We start from the raw sequence: 22682 nt of genomic DNA, 5'->3' as shown, positions 1-22682 counted from the left end.
CTAGGGGTACTCACTTACAACGATGCAGCGCCTCCACCTGCGATGGCTCCCACCAGAGGGGGAGTGGTTCCTCGCAGGACAATACACAATAACCACGTACAACAGATTGGATAACAACTGGTGACTTTACTAACGGCATATAGAGACAAGTAACATCAACACATAGCAACTAGGGTTCCCCGCTAAGGGCAACCAGACTACGGCGTCTTACAGGATGCTAACTCTAACTTGCACCACGGCGGGTGCCCACACTTTATACGTCACGGCGGACTCTAACCTCTTAGGCGTCACGGCGGACGCTAACCTTTATGTGTCACGGCGGACGCTAACACCTCCACAGAGTGATCCCACCCCGTGTCCAGTAAACCCAACCCAATGTCTAGCACTCCCAAATCACATACAAGTGTGTGTGTGTGACTGCGCAACCACTATGTCTGGTGATAGGCCTGGTTGGTGCACGTGAGGTAGTGGGTTACCTGCCCGGGCTCCAGCCATGGGTGCTGCTATACCACCGGGTTTGGATCGTCGTGATTTCCTCCTACGCTTGGGGTGAATTCCGGCGTGGATAATATTACTGCAGCTCCACACCGTCTGTACCTGGGCGAGGGTCTGTCTGCTGCCAGCAGGCCGCAGTCACTGCTTGCTTGGCCTCCCTGAAGATAGTCCAGCTCTCTGTCAGCAACCGATCAATATTCTTGGTTCACTACTAATAACTAGATCAAGGGGGCAGAGTTCCTAACCTAGGGCTTGTCCCTACAACACTCAGCTAGGATGACTCAGGGTTATCTGGGGCCTAGGGGAGTGCTGGCCTAGTGCAGGGAGTCACTGACTCCTACACCCTACCTCCTTCCCCTAGCTGCTCCTCTCACCAACTAACTAGTGTGCTCCAAGCCCGCCAAATGTATCACTATGTTGCAAGCAGAGCTCCTGCAGCCCTATTGGCTCCCTGGCGTCATGGGGCCGCACTAGAGGCTCATGGGACTTGAAGTCCTCTTACAGAGCCCTCCTCTCATAGGCTAGGGCTTCGCAGGCTCTTCTGTGCCTCTACTGCGCATGCGCGAGCTCCCTGCAGTCTTCCCGGTGCTCCTAGCCCTTGCGCATGCGCAACGCCCCTAACAATGGCGGCGCCCTGCTCCGCGAGCCGGCGGGACCACAGCAACGCGATTGCGGCCTTAACGACGGCCCGATCGCGTCCCCGGCAACGGCCCGCTCGCGTCCCCGGCAACCGGCCCGATCGCATCCCTGGCAACCGGCCGCAACTCTTAGTAACGCGCGGCTCGCGCACCAGAAGGAGGGGGGTCAATACGGCAAGGGGGACCTGTCTACATCTATATATATATATATATAAATATATATATATATAGATATATATATAGATATACACACACACACACGTTTATATACACATATTGTGTATGTACCTATCTTATTTAAATCTCTTTTTTACTGCTTTCCAACCTTCTGTTTAAGCCATAGAATTCTTTGTAACCAGTATTGCCGACCTGAGGAAGAGAGGAGAACTCTCGAAAGCTTGTCCTATGGCATAAATTCTTAGTCCAGATAAAAAAGGTATCACCTAATACTGAAGAACTCATTTATTCTGCATTATCGCAACTGGAGTAACACGGCTATTTCTTTTTTATATACTGATGCAGCGGCCGTTATTCGAACCCTTCATGCATCATGTACATCGGAATCCCGATTTGAAACCGCGGGATGAATTCCAGCCTTCCCGCACTAAGATGCGAGCGCGGCGAGTGCAGAAAAATGAATTTTAATGTTCTGATTTTTAAAACATGAAATTGACACAGTAGCACAGTAGCACATTAGCACAGTGACACAGTAGCACAGTGACACAGTAGCACAGTGACACAGTGACACAGTAGCACAGTAACACAGTAGCACAGTAACACAGTAGCACAGTGGCACAGTGACACAGTAGCACAGTAACACAGTAGCACAGTAACACAGTAGCACAGTAACACAGTGGCACAGTGACACAGTAGCACAGTGACACAGTAGCACAGTGACACAGTAGAACAGTAGCACAGTGACACAGTAGCACAGTAGCACAGTGACACAGTAGCACAGTGACACAGTAGCACAGTGGCACAGTGACACAGTAGCACAGTGACACAGTAGCACAGTGACACAGTAGCACAGTAGCACAGTGACACAGTAGCACAGTGACACAGTAGCACAGTGGCACAATGACACAGTAGCACAGTGACACAGTAGCACAGTAGCACAGTAGCACAGTGACACAGTAGCACAGTAGCACAGTGACACAGTAGCACAGTGACACAGTAGCACAGTGGCACAGTGACACAGTAGCACAGTGACACAGTAGCACAGTGACACAGTAGCACAGTGGCACAGTGACACAGTAGCACAGTGACACAGTAGCACAGTGACACAGTAGCACAGTGACACAGTAGCACAGTGACACAGTAGCACAGTAGCACAGTGACACAGTAGCACAGTAGCACAGTGGCACAGTAGCACAGTGACACAGTAGCACAGTGACACAGTAGCACTGTGACACAGTAGCACAGTAGCACAGTGACACAGTAGCACAGTGACACAGTAGCACAGTAGCACAGTAGCACAGTACTGTATACATTACAATTCATCCATTTTATTGCAAACGTAGAAACAGAATCCATGAAAATTAAACAAAACATCCGCGATAAGCGCGGGTGCCTGGGATAAGTGCGGGTGCCTGGGATAAGCGCGGGTGCCTGGGATAAGCGCGGGTGCCTGGGATAAGCGCGGGTGCCTGGGATAAGCGCGGGTGCCTGGGATAAACGCGGGTGCCTGGGGCGATTGGCCGCGTTCTTGCTGCGTGGGGAACAGCAGAGAACTCAAAATCGGCGCCGAAATGTGTTCGAATAACGCCCGCTGCATCAGTACTGTATAATCAGAAACAGGGCACGCACAAAACAAATTTAAAACTAAAGGTAAAGTGAGGGTCCATACTGTACAAAAAGATACAGAAAAAGGAAAAAAGGGACGGCACTCCTATATGTAAAACTCCTATATGTTTTTTGCATATATACATATGTAATATATGTAATATATATGTATATTGAAACGAAAAAGAGAAAAAAAAACTATAAAGCACTCTGTTATACTGAAGAAGTAACAACATTTATTAAATCACATCACAAGAAAAGAAAAACACTCACAAACATACAGGTATAAAAAGCAATCATGCAATCCTCAAAATCACATATTAAATGGCAAGATCTTTAGCAGCATTTTTTGACTCTATACAATACTTATTTATGTGCCAGTCATATTATATGGGATTTTGAGGATTGCAGGATTGCTTTTGATATGTTTTTGAGTGTTTTTTCTATTCGTATGATGTGATTTAATACATTTTGTTACTTTTTCAGTATACCAGAGTGCTTTTCTCTTTTTCATTTCATTATATTTATATTCCCTAGCACCGTCAGTTTTTGTACACTATATACACTTATGTAGCCGATATTTTTACTTATATTAACTGGTCTGTTGCGGGCTTTCCTTCGTGCTTCATATATATATATATATATATATATATATTTTTTTTATATATATATATATATATATATATATATATATTATACATACATACTGTACACATATACATACATACTGTACACATATAATACATACTGTACACATATACATACATACTGTACACATATACATACATACTGTACATATTTATATAGGTCAACTACTTTAGGACCACTTCATACCTGTGTAACATGGCCTCCCGGCAGTTACTCCTTGTTCTGGGCTTTTCCTCTGTCAGTCCTGTTAGAACAGGCAGTGGAAAGGTTAATTCCTTCAAAAAGGTCTGTATGTGTATTCAGCCTTGAATATTAGTATGTAGCAATATTCAAGGGCGGGCTTTGCAACCTGAGGTTTGTCAATCAAAGGGGTGGATATTGGTTGGAACACCCCCTGCTGTGTGTGGGCCAATCTGTATCCGGCTTTGTATTGTAATGATTCAAAGTTAGAGACACTCCCCTGAGATGTCCAAATTGAGACACACCTCCTAAATTAAGTTATCAGTTAGTGAGATGAGTGAGTCAGTCAGTTATTGAGTAGAGCGATAGAGAAGAACAGAGAAGAGTTCTCTCCATCCTACCACACCTGGGCAGGGAGGGAGGGGAATTATGCTGCTACAGTATGAGCAGGATGAGAAAGAGAGCAGGGCCTAGGCATTGAGAGAGACAATGCTGTGTATCATGCTGTATGCTGCTCTGCTGAATAAAGACCAACAGAAAAGAGATACTGCTGTGTGGAGTCACTGTCTTTGGTGAATGAAGAGTGTCAGTGGGGGGTACCTCCTCTGAAGATCCCAGAGGATCCCTACTGGCTGGAGGCGCTGCTACCACCCAGAGATGACCCAAGCAAGGTAACCTGTCTCAACCCCTGTCCCTGTCCTGGCTCTCCCCACAACACCGCGGAGCCTCAGCCCTCCTGTTTGCCAGCAGGTTACAGCACCAAGACCCTGAACGTAACCTTGGAAGGAGTGTACCCCCCCCATATCACGTAGGGGGGGGAGGAGGAAAGGGGGTTACAGTTGGAGACACTGCTGAGATGAACTGCTCCCCAGGACAGGACAGGTTTTACCAATGGCACAGGTTTTCTGAGGCAGGTGAACCACACAGCGGTGTCAGAGACTTTGCAGCAGCGTACAGACTTTGTAGAGAGGGGATCCTTCCTGAAGCTTCCCCAGGAGGGGGGTCACCCTGAAATGGACATATTTCTATGTGGGGCGACTCCTTGGTGGCTATGTGCCAGGGAGCATGGTGTTCCACATATAGTCACTAGCCTGTGGGGCGGACTCCCTGGAAGGGCTATGGCCAGGGAGCATGGATACCCACAAACGCGCCCTCCTGGCGTAATAGGTTTGGGGCGACTCCCTGAGAGGGCTATTGCTCAGGGAGCGTGGTACCCTGCCTATCCTGAGTAACCCGGAAAAGGATGGGGAATATCGGGTCCCTGAAGCTACACCAGGGAGCCTGCAGGCCCATCCTGGCACTGCAGTTAGGGCGACCCGCTGGGGGGCTATGGACCTGGGGGGTGTGGATACTTTTCTGTAAACCCCAACGTTGTGATGGCGAGATGGGGACAGGGCCTCTGCGGTGAGATCAGAGACCCCTGTGCACCCTGGCAATAACAGGCATATTGCTGTAATGGATCGGGAGGCATCCCCTGAAGCTACCCCAGGGTGCGTGGTACTCTGCAAGAAAAAGGAAAAATTGTGCTTTACTTTGCGTGGCCCCTTATGGAAGAAAGTGGGTCACACCTGTCTCACAAGTCCTCACGGGATGGCGGTTTTACCTCAAGGAGACCGCGTGGTGATGGACTTTGTGCTTTTAAAATGGCGGCTCCAGATCACTGGGGGCCGCATGGACTCTTATCTACCTCAAAATGGTGCTTCCCGCCTTACCAGGGAAGCCATGTGCTTTTCTGCAAAAGCTATCTTCACTTGCAAGCTTTTGCTGACCTACAGTTTGCAGAAACAGCGGGAACCACTGAAATCCCTCCCCCTTTGCTTGCTCTGGATTGGACTATACTGTTTTCCAGGGGGAGGAGCTGAGTGTGCCTTGAAGGAGCACACAGGAAGTGAGGAGCCAGATACACGTGTACTCCAGTGAAAGCAGTTGTGCCTTTACTGTTGTCTGCTGCCTACACCTACAGTATGGAGAACCAAGGACAGATCCATGAATTGACCGGAGGAATCCTAGTCATTAGGGAATCCCCTGAGAACCAACTGCTCGGGATCTGCCCATTATGTGACTACCCAGGCGGCTCCCTTCATCTGCTGGAAAGTTGCTCCGCTTGTGGTGTACCTTATCTGCGGGCTAGGACAGATGGCCCCGCTGAATCAGACTTTGCAATGAGCACTGGGGAACTGCGCACCTTATACACCCTGGTGCGTAAGTTGTCCCAGTTGGATCAAGTATCTGCTGACGACGCTGCACACCATTACATCACAATGGTGTATGAACTCTTTTATCCAGACCTACAAGTGGTGTCGACTCATCCAGGTCAGCATGGACCTCCCCATCGTCCGGCATGGCGGCCGGAAGGAAGGCTCCCTGCTTGGGCCCACTGCCTGGGTACAAGCCTTCAACCGAGTACCTGATCCTCCTCCAGCTCCGGAGCCGTCCTCGTCTGCGCCTGTGCCAGCAGCGCTGAGTGGTCTGCCGGCCGAGACATGCGGTACTGCCTCACGCCCATACGGTGAGGTGCGTTCTACTGCCGCTCTGGTAATCCGCTCCAACAGGGAGGAACCCTCAGTAGAGCCTGCTCTTCCAGCCACTCCAGAGGTATCGGCCAATATCTCCCACGTACCCGATGTTGCTGTGACCAGACTTGCTGCTGCCGATGGCGGTGAGTCGCTTGTTCTATCTTCAGATCCCCGCTGTGATCAAGCCCAGAAAGCTGCGGCGTCAGCAGGAGATGTGCGAGGCCCGTGCTCGCGCTCTCTCCTACATGCGAGCTGCGGAACGCCACTATGACGAGATGCTGTTGCAGAGTCCACTGATGGGAGAAGTGCCGGCCGGCACCACCCCTGATGACTGCATCCACTCTGCTACCGTTGCTGCTCCACCACCAGGCGATGAGAAGGCCGCCGAGTCAACCGCCGGGTGAGCTCAAGAGATATCTAGGCCGCTCCGGTGAGTGCTACCATTCTGAATGATCCTTTCCTCCTGACATGCAGGGAGCAGAAGGAAGCCCGAGATGCTCGCCAGGCCCAGGAGCTGGCTGTAGTCCGTTATGTTAAGGCCAAAGGTAGGGGCAAATTGAACTTGACCCAGTACTGTGCCATTACTCCTCCCAGGGAGAGTTCCTTGAATTAGCCCCCTCGAGACTTTGGTGAGGCCCCCTTGTCACCAGCGGCCCCAGTCCCTGAGTCATCTGCCCCTTCTGCCCTGCCTTCCCCGTCAGTCACCAGTCCCAAGATACCACCCCTGACCCCCAGGACTTTAACAACAGTGAGTCCCGTGGCTCCAAATGAACACTATGATGTATTGTCCAATATGCCTGTGTCACTTTTGGAGGGTGTTGTTCAGTGGGGGGATTGTGATGATGAGGGGATGTGCTTAGCAAATTCTGAAAATGTGCTGTCTTCTGTTAGAGAGGATGCAGAAGGAACCCCTATGTGGGATGGTCCTCTGTTTTGGGTGCTACCTGACAACGCCACTGATAGGGGCCTAATAAAGTTTAGCCGTGCAGCGCGAGTAATAGTGCACAGGTTCAGGAAGATGGGATATGAGTTTCCATATCTTCCTGAGAAATTGATGAAGACTGTAGAAACACACCGCCTAGAGTGGGTGAAAGAGGCCATAATTGCCCACCTTGGGACCTATGCAAGAGATCCCGCTTATGTGGATCTAGATAGAGCTCCACAACTTCTAAAATTATGGATGATAGGCCGAGATATCTACCTAGACAGGGTGGAATATATATCAGAATATGGTAAAGGCAGGTGCTATTCTGTGACAGTACCTGAGGACAATGGTTAACTGGTCAGGAAGCCTGACCACGCTCATTATTATTAATGCAATTCTCTATTAATGCATTTTCTCTTACTACAGAGGTAGTAAATGTTTTGTTCATTCACAGTGTGTCATGTTGTATCATGTATCTGTGATATGCAGTGTTATGCCGGTCCTGTTAGTTGAAATGTACAGGGATGCATTTCAGCTCATGTTGAATTTACAAGTGTTGCACAGCAAGGTAAGGTTATACCTGCTGTAGTCCCAAACTGGGACGATTGGGGTTTTACCAGAGGGAGAATGTAACATGGCCTCCCGGCAGTTACTCCTTGTTCTGGGGCTTTTACTCTGTCAGTCCTGTTAAAACAGACAGTGGAAAGGTTAATTCCTTCAAAGGTCTGTATGTGTATTCAGCCTTGAATATGTAGCCATATTCAAGGGCGGACTTTGCTACCTGAGGTTGTCAATCAATGGGGTGGATATTGGTTGGAACGCCCCCTGCTGTGTGTGGGCCAATCTGTATCCGGCTTTGTCTTGTAATGATTCAAAGTTAGAGACACTCCCCTGAGATGTCCAAATTGAGACATACCTCCTAAATTAAGTTATCAGTTAGTGAGATGAGTGAGTCAGTCAGTCAGTTATTGAGTAGAGCGATAGAGAAGTACAGAGAAGAGTTCTCTCCCTCCTACCCCACCTGGACAGGGAGGGAGGGGAATAATGCTGCTATGAGCAGGATGAGAGAGAGAGAGCTGAGCAGGGCCTAAGCATGCAGAGAGACAATGCCGTGTATCATGCTGTATGCTGCTCTGCTGAATAAAGACCAACAGGAAAGAGATACTGCTGTGTGGAGTCACTGTCTTTGGTGAATGAGGAGTGTCAGTGGGGGGTCCCTCCTCTGAAGATCCCAGAGGATCCCTACTGGCTGGAGGCGCTGCTACCACCCAGAGATGACCCAAGCAAGGTAACCTGTCTCAACCCCTGTCCCTGTCCTGGCTCTCCCCACAACACCGCGGAGCCTCAGCCCTCCTGTTTGCCAGCAGGTTACAGCACCAAGACCCTGAACGTAACCTTGGAAGGAGTGTACCCCCCCCATATCACGTAGGGGGGGGAGGAGGAAAGGGGGTTACAGTTGGAGACACTGCTGAGATGAACTGCTCCCCAGGACAGGACAGGTTTTACCAATGGCACAGGTTTTCTGAGGCAGGTGAACCACACAGCGGTGTCAGAGACTTTGCAGCAGCGTACAGACTTTGTAGAGAGGGGATCCTTCCTGAAGCTTCCCCAGGAGGGGGGTCACCCTGAAATGGACATATTTCTATGTGGGGCGACTCCTTGGTGGCTATGTGCCAGGGAGCATGGTGTTCCACATATAGTCACTAGCCTGTGGGGCGGACTCCCTGGAAGGGCTATGGCCAGGGAGCATGGATTCCCACAAACGCGCCCTCCTGGCGTAATAGGTTTGGGGCGACTCCCTGAGAGGGCTATGGCTCAGGGAGCGTGGTACCCTGCCTATCCTGAGTAACCCGGAAAAGGATGGGGAATATCGGGTCCCTGAAGCTACACCAGGGAGCCTGCAGGCCCATCCTGGCACTGCAGTTAGGGCGACCCGCTGGGGGGCTATGGACCTGGGGGGTGTGGATACTTTTCTGTAAACCCCAACGTTGTGATGGCGAGATGGGGACAGGGCCTCTGCGGTGAGATCAGAGACCCCTGTGCACCCTGGCAATAACAGGCATATTGCTGTAATGGATCGGGAGGCATCCCCTGAAGCTACCCCAGGGTGCGTGGTACTCTGCAAGAAAAAGGAAAAATTGTGCTTTACTTTGCGTGGCCCCTTATGGAAGAAAGTGGGTCACACCTGTCTCACAAGTCCTCACGGGATGGCGGTTTTACCTCAAGGAGACCGCGTGGTGATGGACTTTGTGCTTTTAAAATGGCGGCTCCAGATCACTGGGGGCCGCATGGACTCTTATCTACCTCAAAATGGTGCTTCCCGCCTTACCAGGGAAGCCATGTGCTTTTCTGCAAAAGCTATCTTCACTTGCAAGCTTTTGCTGACCTACAGTTTGCAGAAACAGCGGGAACCACTGAAATCCCTCCCCCTTTGCTTGCTCTGGATTGGACTATACTGTTTTCCAGGGGGAGGAGCTGAGTGTGCCTTGAAGGAGCACACAGGAAGTGAGGAGCCAGATACACGTGTACTCCAGTGAAAGCAGTTGTGCCTTTACTGTTGTCTGCTGCCTACACCTACAGTATGGAGAACCAAGGACAGATCCATGAATTGACCGGAGGAATCCTAGTCATTAGGGAATCCCCTGAGAACCAACTGCTCGGGATCTGCCCATTATGTGACTACCCAGGCGGCTCCCTTCATCTGCTGGAAAGTTGCTCCGCTTGTGGTGTACCTTATCTGCGGGCTAGGACAGATGGCCCCGCTGAATCAGACTTTGCAATGAGCACTGGGGAACTGCGCACCTTATACACCCTGGTGCGTAAGTTGTCCCAGTTGGATCAAGTATCTGCTGACGACGCTGCACACCATTACATCACAATGGTGTATGAACTCTTTTATCCAGACCTACAAGTGGTGTCGACTTACCCCTCATCCAGGTCAGCATGGACCTCCCCATCGTCCGGCATGGCGGCCGGAAGGAAGGCTCCCTGCTTGGGCCCACTGCCTGGGTACAAGCCTTCAACCGAGTACCTGATCCTCCTCCAGCTCCGGAGCCGTCCTCGTCTGCGCCTGTGCCAGCAGCGCTGAGTGGTCTGCCGGCCGAGACATGCGGTACTGCCTCACGCCCATACGGTGAGGTGCGTTCTACTGCCGCTCTGGTAATCCGCTCCAACAGGGAGGAACCCTCAGTAGAGCCTGCTCTTCCAGCCACTCCAGAGGTATCGGCCAATATCTCCCACGTACCCGATGTTGCTGTGACCAGACTTGCTGCTGCCGATGGCGGTGAGTCGCTTGTTCTATCTTCAGATCCCCGCTGTGATCAAGCCCAGAAAGCTGCGGCGTCAGCAGGAGATGTGCGAGGCCCGTGCTCGCGCTCTCTCCTACATGCGAGCTGCGGAACGCCACTATGACGAGATGCTGTTGCAGAGTCCACTGATGGGAGAAGTGCCGGCCGGCACCACCCCTGATGACTGCATCCACTCTGCTACCGTTGCTGCTCCACCACCAGGCGATGAGAAGGCCGCCGAGTCAACCGCCGGGTGAGCTCAAGAGATATCTAGGCCGCTCCGGTGAGTGCTACCATTCTGAATGATCCTTTCCTCCTGACATGCAGGGAGCAGAAGGAAGCCCGAGATGCTCGCCAGGCCCAGGAGCTGGCTGTAGTCCGTTATGTTAAGGCCAAAGGTAGGGGCAAATTGAACTTGACCCAGTACTGTGCCATTACTCCTCCCAGGGAGAGTTCCCTGAATTAGCCCCCTCGAGACTTTGGTGAGGCCCCCTTGTCACCAGCGGCCCCAGTCCCTGAGTCATCTGCCCCTTCTGCCCTGCCTTCCCCGTCAGTCACCAGTCCCAAGATACCACCCCTGACCCCCAGGACTTTAACAACAGTGAGTCCCGTGGCTCCAAATGAACACTATGATGTATTGTCCAATATGCCTGTGTCACTTTTGGAGGGTGTTGTTCAGTGGGGGGATTGTGATGATGAGGGGATGTGCTTAGCAAATTCTGAAAATGTGCTGTCTTCTGTTAGAGAGGATGCAGAAGGAACCCCTATGTGGGATGGTCCTCTGTTTTGGGTGCTACCTGACAACGCCACTGATAGGGGCCTAATAAAGTTTAGCCGTGCAGCGCGAGTAATAGTGCACAGGTTCAGGAAGATGGGATATGAGTTTCCATATCTTCCTGAGAAATTGATGAAGACTGTAGAAACACACCGCCTAGAGTGGGTGAAAGAGGCCATAATTGCCCACCTTGGGACCTATGCAAGAGATCCCGCTTATGTGGATCTAGATAGAGCTCCACAACTTCTAAAATTATGGATGATAGGCCGAGATATCTACCTAGACAGGGTGGAATATATATCAGAATATGGTAAAGGCAGGTGCTATTCTGTGACAGTACCTGAGGACAATGGTTAACTGGTCAGGAAGCCTGACCACGCTCATTATTATTAATGCAATTCTCTATTAATGCATTTTCTCTTACTACAGAGGTAGTAAATGTTTTGTTCATTCACAGTGTGTCATGTTGTATCATGTATCTGTGATATGCAGTGTTATGCCGGTCCTGTTAGTTGAAATGTACAGGGATGCATTTCAGCTCATGTTGAATTTACAAGTGTTGCACAGCAAGGTAAGGTTATACCTGCTGTAGTCCCAAACTGGGACGATTGGGGTTTTACCAGAGGGAGAATGTAACATGGCCTCCCGGCAGTTACTCCTTGTTCTGGGGCTTTTACTCTGTCAGTCCTGTTAAAACAGACAGTGGAAAGGTTAATTCCTTCAAAGGTCTGTATGTGTATTCAGCCTTGAATATGTAGCCATATTCAAGGGCGGACTTTGCTACCTGAGGTTGTCAATCAATGGGGTGGATATTGGTTGGAACGCCCCCTGCTGTGTGTGGGCCAATCTGTATCCGGCTTTGTCTTGTAATGATTCAAAGTTAGAGACACTCCCCTGAGATGTCCAAATTGAGACATACCTCCTAAATTAAGTTATCAGTTAGTGAGATGAGTGAGTCAGTCAGTCAGTTATTGAGTAGAGCGATAGAGAAGTACAGAGAAGAGTTCTCTCCCTCCTACCCCACCTGGACAGGGAGGGAGGGGAATAATGCTGCTATGAGCAGGATGAGAGAGAGAGAGCTGAGCAGGGCCTAAGCATGCAGAGAGACAATGCCGTGTATCATGCTGTATGCTGCTCTGCTGAATAAAGACCAACAGGAAAGAGATACTGCTGTGTGGAGTCACTGTCTTTGGTGAATGAGGAGTGTCAGTGGGGGGTCCCTCCTCTGAAGATCCCAGAGGATCCCTACTGGCTGGAGGCGCTGCTACCACCCAGAGATGACCCAAGCAAGGTAACCTGTCTCAACCCCTGTCCCTGTCCTGGCTCTCCCCACAACACCGCGGAGCCTCAGCCCTCCTGTTTGCCAGCAGGTTACAGCACCAAGACCCTGAACGTAACCTTGGAAGGAGTGTACCCCCCCCATATCACGTAGGGGGGGGAGGAGGAAAGGGGGTTACAGTTGGAGACACTGCTGAGATGAACTGCTCCCCAGGACAGGACAGGTTTTACCAATGGCACAGGTTTTCTGAGGCAGGTGAACCACACAGCGGTGTCAGAGACTTTGCAGCAGCGTACAGACTTTGTAGAGAGGGGATCCTTCCTGAAGCTTCCCCAGGAGGGGGGTCACCCTGAAATGGACATATTTCTATGTGGGGCGACTCCTTGGTGGCTATGTGCCAGGGAGCATGGTGTTCCACATATAGTCACTAGCCTGTGGGGCGGACTCCCTGGAAGGGCTATGGCCAGGGAGCATGGATACCCACAAACGCGCCCTCCTGGCGTAATAGGTTTGGGGCGACTCCCTGAGAGGGCTATGGCTCAGGGAGCGTGGTACCCTGCCTATCCTGAGTAACCCGGAAAAGGATGGGGAATATCGGGTCCCTGAAGCTACACCAGGGAGCCTGCAGGCCCATCCTGGCACTGCAGTTAGGGCGACCCGCTGGGGGGCTATGGACCTGGGGGGTGTGGATACTTTTCTGTAAACCCCAACGTTGTGATGGCGAGATGGGGACAGGGCCTCTGCGGTGAGATCAGAGACCCCTGTGCACCCTGGCAATAACAGGCATATTGCTGTAATGGATCGGGAGGCATCCCCTGAAGCTACCCCAGGGTGCGTGGTACTCTGCAAGAAAAAGGAAAAATTGTGCTTTACTTTGCGTGGCCCCTTATGGAAGAAAGTGGGTCACACCTGTCTCACAAGTCCTCACGGGATGGCGGTTTTACCTCAAGGAGACCGCGTGGTGATGGACTTTGTGCTTTTAAAATGGCGGCTCCAGATCACTGGGGGCCGCATGGACTCTTATCTACCTCAAAATGGTGCTTCCCGCCTTACCAGGGAAGCCATGTGCTTTTCTGCAAAAGCTATCTTCACTTGCAAGCTTTTGCTGACCTACAGTTTGCAGAAACAGCGGGAACCACTGAAATCCCTCCCCCTTTGCTTGCTCTGGATTGGACTATACTGTTTTCCAGGGGGAGGAGCTGAGTGTGCCTTGAAGGAGCACACAGGAAGTGAGGAGCCAGATACACGTGTACTCCAGTGAAAGCAGTTGTGCCTTTACTGTTGTCTGCTGCCTACACCTACAGTATGGAGAACCAAGGACAGATCCATGAATTGACCGGAGGAATCCTAGTCATTAGGGAATCCCCTGAGAACCAACTGCTCGGGATCTGCCCATTATGTGACTACCCAGGCGGCTCCCTTCATCTGCTGGAAAGTTGCTCCGCTTGTGGTGTACCTTATCTGCGGGCTAGGACAGATGGCCCCGCTGAATCAGACTTTGCAATGAGCACTGGGGAACTGCGCACCTTATACACCCTGGTGCGTAAGTTGTCCCAGTTGGATCAAGTATCTGCTGACGACGCTGCACACCATTACATCACAATGGTGTATGAACTCTTTTATCCAGACCTACAAGTGGTGTCGACTCATCCAGGTCAGCATGGACCTCCCCATCGTCCGGCATGGCGGCCGGAAGGAAGGCTCCCTGCTTGGGCCCACTGCCTGGGTACAAGCCTTCAACCGAGTACCTGATCCTCCTCCAGCTCCGGAGCCGTCCTCGTCTGCGCCTGTGCCAGCAGCGCTGAGTGGTCTGCCGGCCGAGACATGCGGTACTGCCTCACGCCCATACGGTGAGGTGCGTTCTACTGCCGCTCTGGTAATCCGCTCCAACAGGGAGGAACCCTCAGTAGAGCCTGCTCTTCCAGCCACTCCAGAGGTATCGGCCAATATCTCCCACGTACCCGATGTTGCTGTGACCAGACTTGCTGCTGCCGATGGCGGTGAGTCGCTTGTTCTATCTTCAGATCCCCGCTGTGATCAAGCCCAGAAAGCTGCGGCGTCAGCAGGAGATGTGCGAGGCCCGTGCTCGCGCTCTCTCCTACATGCGAGCTGCGGAACGCCACTATGACGAGATGCTGTTGCAGAGTCCACTGATGGGAGAAGTGCCGGCCGGCACCACCCCTGATGACTGCATCCACTCTGCTACCGTTGCTGCTCCACCACCAGGCGATGAGAAGGCCGCCGAGTCAACCGCCGGGTGAGCTCAAGAGATATCTAGGCCGCTCCGGTGAGTGCTACCATTCTGAATGATCCTTTCCTCCTGACATGCAGGGAGCAGAAGGAAGCCCGAGATGCTCGCCAGGCCCAGGAGCTGGCTGTAGTCCGTTATGTTAAGGCCAAAGGTAGGGGCAAATTGAACTTGACCCAGTACTGTGCCATTACTCCTCCCAGGGAGAGTTCCTTGAATTAGCCCCCTCGAGACTTTGGTGAGGCCCCCTTGTCACCAGCGGCCCCAGTCCCTGAGTCATCTGCCCCTTCTGCCCTGCCTTCCCCGTCAGTCACCAGTCCCAAGATACCACCCCTGACCCCCAGGACTTTAACAACAGTGAGTCCCGTGGCTCCAAATGAACACTATGATGTATTGTCCAATATGCCTGTGTCACTTTTGGAGGGTGTTGTTCAGTGGGGGGATTGTGATGATGAGGGGATGTGCTTAGCAAATTCTGAAAATGTGCTGTCTTCTGTTAGAGAGGATGCAGAAGGAACCCCTATGTGGGATGGTCCTCTGTTTTGGGTGCTACCTGACAACGCCACTGATAGGGGCCTAATAAAGTTTAGCCGTGCAGCGCGAGTAATAGTGCACAGGTTCAGGAAGATGGGATATGAGTTTCCATATCTTCCTGAGAAATTGATGAAGACTGTAGAAACACACCGCCTAGAGTGGGTGAAAGAGGCCATAATTGCCCACCTTGGGACCTATGCAAGAGATCCCGCTTATGTGGATCTAGATAGAGCTCCACAACTTCTAAAATTATGGATGATAGGCCGAGATATCTACCTAGACAGGGTGGAATATATATCAGAATATGGTAAAGGCAGGTGCTATTCTGTGACAGTACCTGAGGACAATGGTTAACTGGTCAGGAAGCCTGACCACGCTCATTATTATTAATGCAATTCTCTATTAATGCATTTTCTCTTACTACAGAGGTAGTAAATGTTTTGTTCATTCACAGTGTGTCATGTTGTATCATGTATCTGTGATATGCAGTGTTATGCCGGTCCTGTTAGTTGAAATGTACAGGGATGCATTTCAGCTCATGTTGAATTTACAAGTGTTGCACAGCAAGGTAAGGTTATACCTGCTGTAGTCCCAAACTGGGACGATTGGGGTTTTACCAGAGGGAGAATGTAACATGGCCTCCCGGCAGTTACTCCTTGTTCTGGGGCTTTTACTCTGTCAGTCCTGTTAAAACAGACAGTGGAAAGGTTAATTCCTTCAAAGGTCTGTATGTGTATTCAGCCTTGAATATGTAGCCATATTCAAGGGCGGACTTTGCTACCTGAGGTTGTCAATCAATGGGGTGGATATTGGTTGGAACGCCCCCTGCTGTGTGTGGGCCAATCTGTATCCGGCTTTGTCTTGTAATGATTCAAAGTTAGAGACACTCCCCTGAGATGTCCAAATTGAGACATACCTCCTAAATTAAGTTATCAGTTAGTGAGATGAGTGAGTCAGTCAGTCAGTTATTGAGTAGAGCGATAGAGAAGTACAGAGAAGAGTTCTCTCCCTCCTACCCCACCTGGACAGGGAGGGAGGGGAATAATGCTGCTATGAGCAGGATGAGAGAGAGAGAGCTGAGCAGGGCCTAAGCATGCAGAGAGACAATGCCGTGTATCATGCTGTATGCTGCTCTGCTGAATAAAGACCAACAGGAAAGAGATACTGCTGTGTGGAGTCACTGTCTTTGGTGAATGAGGAGTGTCAGTGGGGGGTCCCTCCTCTGAAGATCCCAGAGGATCCCTACTGGCTGGAGGCGCTGCTACCACCCAGAGATGACCCAAGCAAGGTAACCTGTCTCAACCCCTGTCCCTGTCCTGGCTCTCCCCACAACACCGCGGAGCCTCAGCCCTCCTGTTTGCCAGCAGGTTACAGCACCAAGACCCTGAACGTAACCTTGGAAGGAGTGTACCCCCCCCATATCACGTAGGGGGGGGAGGAGGAAAGGGGGTTACAGTTGGAGACACTGCTGAGATGAACTGCTCCCCAGGACAGGACAGGTTTTACCAATGGCACAGGTTTTCTGAGGCAGGTGAACCACACAGCGGTGTCAGAGACTTTGCAGCAGCGTACAGACTTTGTAGAGAGGGGATCCTTCCTGAAGCTTCCCCAGGAGGGGGGTCACCCTGAAATGGACATATTTCTATGTGGGGCGACTCCTTGGTGGCTATGTGCCAGGGAGCATGGTGTTCCACATATAGTCACTAGCCTGTGGGGCGGACTCCCTGGAAGGGCTATGGCCAGGGAGCATGGATTCCCACAAACGCGCCCTCCTGGCGTAATAGGTTTGGGGCGACTCCCTGAGAGGGCTATGGCTCAGGGAGCGTGGTACCCTGCCTATCCTGAGTAACCCGGAAAAGGATGGGGAATATCGGGTCCCTGAAGCTACACCAGGGAGCCTGCAGGCCCATCCTGGCACTGCAGTTAGGGCGACCCGCTGGGGGGCTATGGACCTGGGGGGTGTGGATACTTTTCTGTAAACCCCAACGTTGTGATGGCGAGATGGGGACAGGGCCTCTGCGGTGAGATCAGAGACCCCTGTGCACCCTGGCAATAACAGGCATATTGCTGTAATGGATCGGGAGGCATCCCCTGAAGCTACCCCAGGGTGCGTGGTACTCTGCAAGAAAAAGGAAAAATTGTGCTTTACTTTGCGTGGCCCCTTATGGAAGAAAGTGGGTCACACCTGTCTCACAAGTCCTCACGGGATGGCGGTTTTACCTCAAGGAGACCGCGTGGTGATGGACTTTGTGCTTTTAAAATGGCGGCTCCAGATCACTGGGGGCCGCATGGACTCTTATCTACCTCAAAATGGTGCTTCCCGCCTTACCAGGGAAGCCATGTGCTTTTCTGCAAAAGCTATCTTCACTTGCAAGCTTTTGCTGACCTACAGTTTGCAGAAACAGCGGGAACCACTGAAATCCCTCCCCCTTTGCTTGCTCTGGATTGGACTATACTGTTTTCCAGGGGGAGGAGCTGAGTGTGCCTTGAAGGAGCACACAGGAAGTGAGGAGCCAGATACACGTGTACTCCAGTGAAAGCAGTTGTGCCTTTACTGTTGTCTGCTGCCTACACCTACAGTATGGAGAACCAAGGACAGATCCATGAATTGACCGGAGGAATCCTAGTCATTAGGGAATCCCCTGAGAACCAACTGCTCGGGATCTGCCCATTATGTGACTACCCAGGCGGCTCCCTTCATCTGCTGGAAAGTTGCTCCGCTTGTGGTGTACCTTATCTGCGGGCTAGGACAGATGGCCCCGCTGAATCAGACTTTGCAATGAGCACTGGGGAACTGCGCACCTTATACACCCTGGTGCGTAAGTTGTCCCAGTTGGATCAAGTATCTGCTGACGACGCTGCACACCATTACATCACAATGGTGTATGAACTCTTTTATCCAGACCTACAAGTGGTGTCGACTTACCCCTCATCCAGGTCAGCATGGACCTCCCCATCGTCCGGCATGGCGGCCGGAAGGAAGGCTCCCTGCTTGGGCCCACTGCCTGGGTACAAGCCTTCAACCGAGTACCTGATCCTCCTCCAGCTCCGGAGCCGTCCTCGTCTGCGCCTGTGCCAGCAGCGCTGAGTGGTCTGCCGGCCGAGACATGCGGTACTGCCTCACGCCCATACGGTGAGGTGCGTTCTACTGCCGCTCTGGTAATCCGCTCCAACAGGGAGGAACCCTCAGTAGAGCCTGCTCTTCCAGCCACTCCAGAGGTATCGGCCAATATCTCCCACGTACCCGATGTTGCTGTGACCAGACTTGCTGCTGCCGATGGCGGTGAGTCGCTTGTTCTATCTTCAGATCCCCGCTGTGATCAAGCCCAGAAAGCTGCGGCGTCAGCAGGAGATGTGCGAGGCCCGTGCTCGCGCTCTCTCCTACATGCGAGCTGCGGAACGCCACTATGACGAGATGCTGTTGCAGAGTCCACTGATGGGAGAAGTGCCGGCCGGCACCACCCCTGATGACTGCATCCACTCTGCTACCGTTGCTGCTCCACCACCAGGCGATGAGAAGGCCGCCGAGTCAACCGCCGGGTGAGCTCAAGAGATATCTAGGCCGCTCCGGTGAGTGCTACCATTCTGAATGATCCTTTCCTCCTGACATGCAGGGAGCAGAAGGAAGCCCGAGATGCTCGCCAGGCCCAGGAGCTGGCTGTAGTCCGTTATGTTAAGGCCAAAGGTAGGGGCAAATTGAACTTGACCCAGTACTGTGCCATTACTCCTCCCAGGGAGAGTTCCCTGAATTAGCCCCCTCGAGACTTTGGTGAGGCCCCCTTGTCACCAGCGGCCCCAGTCCCTGAGTCATCTGCCCCTTCTGCCCTGCCTTCCCCGTCAGTCACCAGTCCCAAGATACCACCCCTGACCCCCAGGACTTTAACAACAGTGAGTCCCGTGGCTCCAAATGAACACTATGATGTATTGTCCAATATGCCTGTGTCACTTTTGGAGGGTGTTGTTCAGTGGGGGGATTGTGATGATGAGGGGATGTGCTTAGCAAATTCTGAAAATGTGCTGTCTTCTGTTAGAGAGGATGCAGAAGGAACCCCTATGTGGGATGGTCCTCTGTTTTGGGTGCTACCTGACAACGCCACTGATAGGGGCCTAATAAAGTTTAGCCGTGCAGCGCGAGTAATAGTGCACAGGTTCAGGAAGATGGGATATGAGTTTCCATATCTTCCTGAGAAATTGATGAAGACTGTAGAAACACACCGCCTAGAGTGGGTGAAAGAGGCCATAATTGCCCACCTTGGGACCTATGCAAGAGATCCCGCTTATGTGGATCTAGATAGAGCTCCACAACTTCTAAAATTATGGATGATAGGCCGAGATATCTACCTAGACAGGGTGGAATATATATCAGAATATGGTAAAGGCAGGTGCTATTCTGTGACAGTACCTGAGGACAATGGTTAACTGGTCAGGAAGCCTGACCACGCTCATTATTATTAATGCAATTCTCTATTAATGCATTTTCTCTTACTACAGAGGTAGTAAATGTTTTGTTCATTCACAGTGTGTCATGTTGTATCATGTATCTGTGATATGCAGTGTTATGCCGGTCCTGTTAGTTGAAATGTACAGGGATGCATTTCAGCTCATGTTGAATTTACAAGTGTTGCACAGCAAGGTAAGGTTATACCTGCTGTAGTCCCAAACTGGGACGATTGGGGTTTTACCAGAGGGAGAATGTAACATGGCCTCCCGGCAGTTACTCCTTGTTCTGGGGCTTTTACTCTGTCAGTCCTGTTAAAACAGACAGTGGAAAGGTTAATTCCTTCAAAGGTCTGTATGTGTATTCAGCCTTGAATATGTAGCCATATTCAAGGGCGGACTTTGCTACCTGAGGTTGTCAATCAATGGGGTGGATATTGGTTGGAACGCCCCCTGCTGTGTGTGGGCCAATCTGTATCCGGCTTTGTCTTGTAATGATTCAAAGTTAGAGACACTCCCCTGAGATGTCCAAATTGAGACATACCTCCTAAATTAAGTTATCAGTTAGTGAGATGAGTGAGTCAGTCAGTTATTGAGTAGAGCGATAGAGAAGTACAGAGAAGAGTTCTCTCCCTCCTACCCCACCTGGACAGGGAGGGAGGGGAATAATGCTGCTATGAGCAGGATGAGAGAGAGAGAGCTGAGCAGGGCCTAAGCATGCAGAGAGACAATGCCGTGTATCATGCTGTATGCTGCTCTGCTGAATAAAGACCAACAGGAAAGAGATACTGCTGTGTGGAGTCACTGTCTTTGGTGAATGAGGAGTGTCAGTGGGGGGTCCCTCCTCTGAAGATCCCAGAGGATCCCTACTGGCTGGAGGCGCTGCTACCACCCAGAGATGACCCAAGCAAGGTAACCTGTCTCAACCCCTGTCCCTGTCCTGGCTCTCCCCACAACACCGCGGAGCCTCAGCCCTCCTGTTTGCCAGCAGGTTACAGCACCAAGACCCTGAACGTAACCTTGGAAGGAGTGTACCCCCCCCATATCACGTAGGGGGGGGAGGAGGAAAGGGGGTTACAGTTGGAGACACTGCTGAGATGAACTGCTCCCCAGGACAGGACAGGTTTTACCAATGGCACAGGTTTTCTGAGGCAGGTGAACCACACAGCGGTGTCAGAGACTTTGCAGCAGCGTACAGACTTTGTAGAGAGGGGATCCTTCCTGAAGCTTCCCCAGGAGGGGGGTCACCCTGAAATGGACATATTTCTATGTGGGGCGACTCCTTGGTGGCTATGTGCCAGGGAGCATGGTGTTCCACATATAGTCACTAGCCTGTGGGGCGGACTCCCTGGAAGGGCTATGGCCAGGGAGCATGGATACCCACAAACGCGCCCTCCTGGCGTAATAGGTTTGGGGCGACTCCCTGAGAGGGCTATGGCTCAGGGAGCGTGGTACCCTGCCTATCCTGAGTAACCCGGAAAAGGATGGGGAATATCGGGTCCCTGAAGCTACACCAGGGAGCCTGCAGGCCCATCCTGGCACTGCAGTTAGGGCGACCCGCTGGGGGGCTATGGACCTGGGGGGTGTGGATACTTTTCTGTAAACCCCAACGTTGTGATGGCGAGATGGGGACAGGGCCTCTGCGGTGAGATCAGAGACCCCTGTGCACCCTGGCAATAACAGGCATATTGCTGTAATGGATCGGGAGGCATCCCCTGAAGCTACCCCAGGGTGCGTGGTACTCTGCAAGAAAAAGGAAAAATTGTGCTTTACTTTGCGTGGCCCCTTATGGAAGAAAGTGGGTCACACCTGTCTCACAAGTCCTCACGGGATGGCGGTTTTACCTCAAGGAGACCGCGTGGTGATGGACTTTGTGCTTTTAAAATGGCGGCTCCAGATCACTGGGGGCCGCATGGACTCTTATCTACCTCAAAATGGTGCTTCCCGCCTTACCAGGGAAGCCATGTGCTTTTCTGCAAAAGCTATCTTCACTTGCAAGCTTTTGCTGACCTACAGTTTGCAGAAACAGCGGGAACCACTGAAATCCCTCCCCCTTTGCTTGCTCTGGATTGGACTATACTGTTTTCCAGGGGGAGGAGCTGAGTGTGCCTTGAAGGAGCACACAGGAAGTTAGGAGCCAGATACACGTGTACTCCAGTGAAAGCAGTTGTGCCTTTACTGTTGTCTGCTGCCTACACCTACAGTATGGAGAACCAAGGACAGATCCATGAATTGACCGGAGGAATCCTAGTCATTAGGGAATCCCCTGAGAACCAACTGCTCGGGATCTGCCCATTATGTGACTACCCAGGCGGCTCCCTTCATCTGCTGGAAAGTTGCTCCGCTTGTGGTGTACCTTATCTGCGGGCTAGGACAGATGGCCCCGCTGAATCAGACTTTGCAATGAGCACTGGGGAACTGCGCACCTTATACACCCTGGTGCGTAAGTTGTCCCAGTTGGATCAAGTATCTGCTGACGACGCTGCACACCATTACATCACAATGGTGTATGAACTCTTTTATCCAGACCTACAAGTGATGTCGACTTACCCCTCATCCAGGTCAGCATGGACCTCCCCATCGTCCGGCATGGCGGCCGGAAGGAAGGCTCCCTGCTTGGGCCCACTGCCTGGGTACAAGCCTTCAACCGAGTACCTGATCCTCCTCCAGCTCCGGAGCCGTCCTCGTCTGCGCCTGTGCCAGCAGCGCTGAGTGGTCTGCCGGCCGAGACATGCGGTACTGCCTCACGCCCATACGGTGAGGTGCGTTCTACTGCCGCTCTGGTAATCCGCTCCAACAGGGAGGAACCCTCAGTAGAGCCTGCTCTTCCAGCCACTCCAGAGGTATCGGCCAATATCTCCCACGTACCCGATGTTGCTGTGACCAGACTTGCTGCTGCCGATGGCGGTGAGTCGCTTGTTCTATCTTCAGATCCCCG

Source organism: Ascaphus truei, chromosome 3 (assembly GCF_040206685.1).
Source record: "Ascaphus truei isolate aAscTru1 chromosome 3, aAscTru1.hap1, whole genome shotgun sequence".
Taxonomy (NCBI): Eukaryota; Metazoa; Chordata; class Amphibia; order Anura; family Ascaphidae; genus Ascaphus; species Ascaphus truei.
This window is presented reverse-complemented; position numbering follows the sequence as displayed.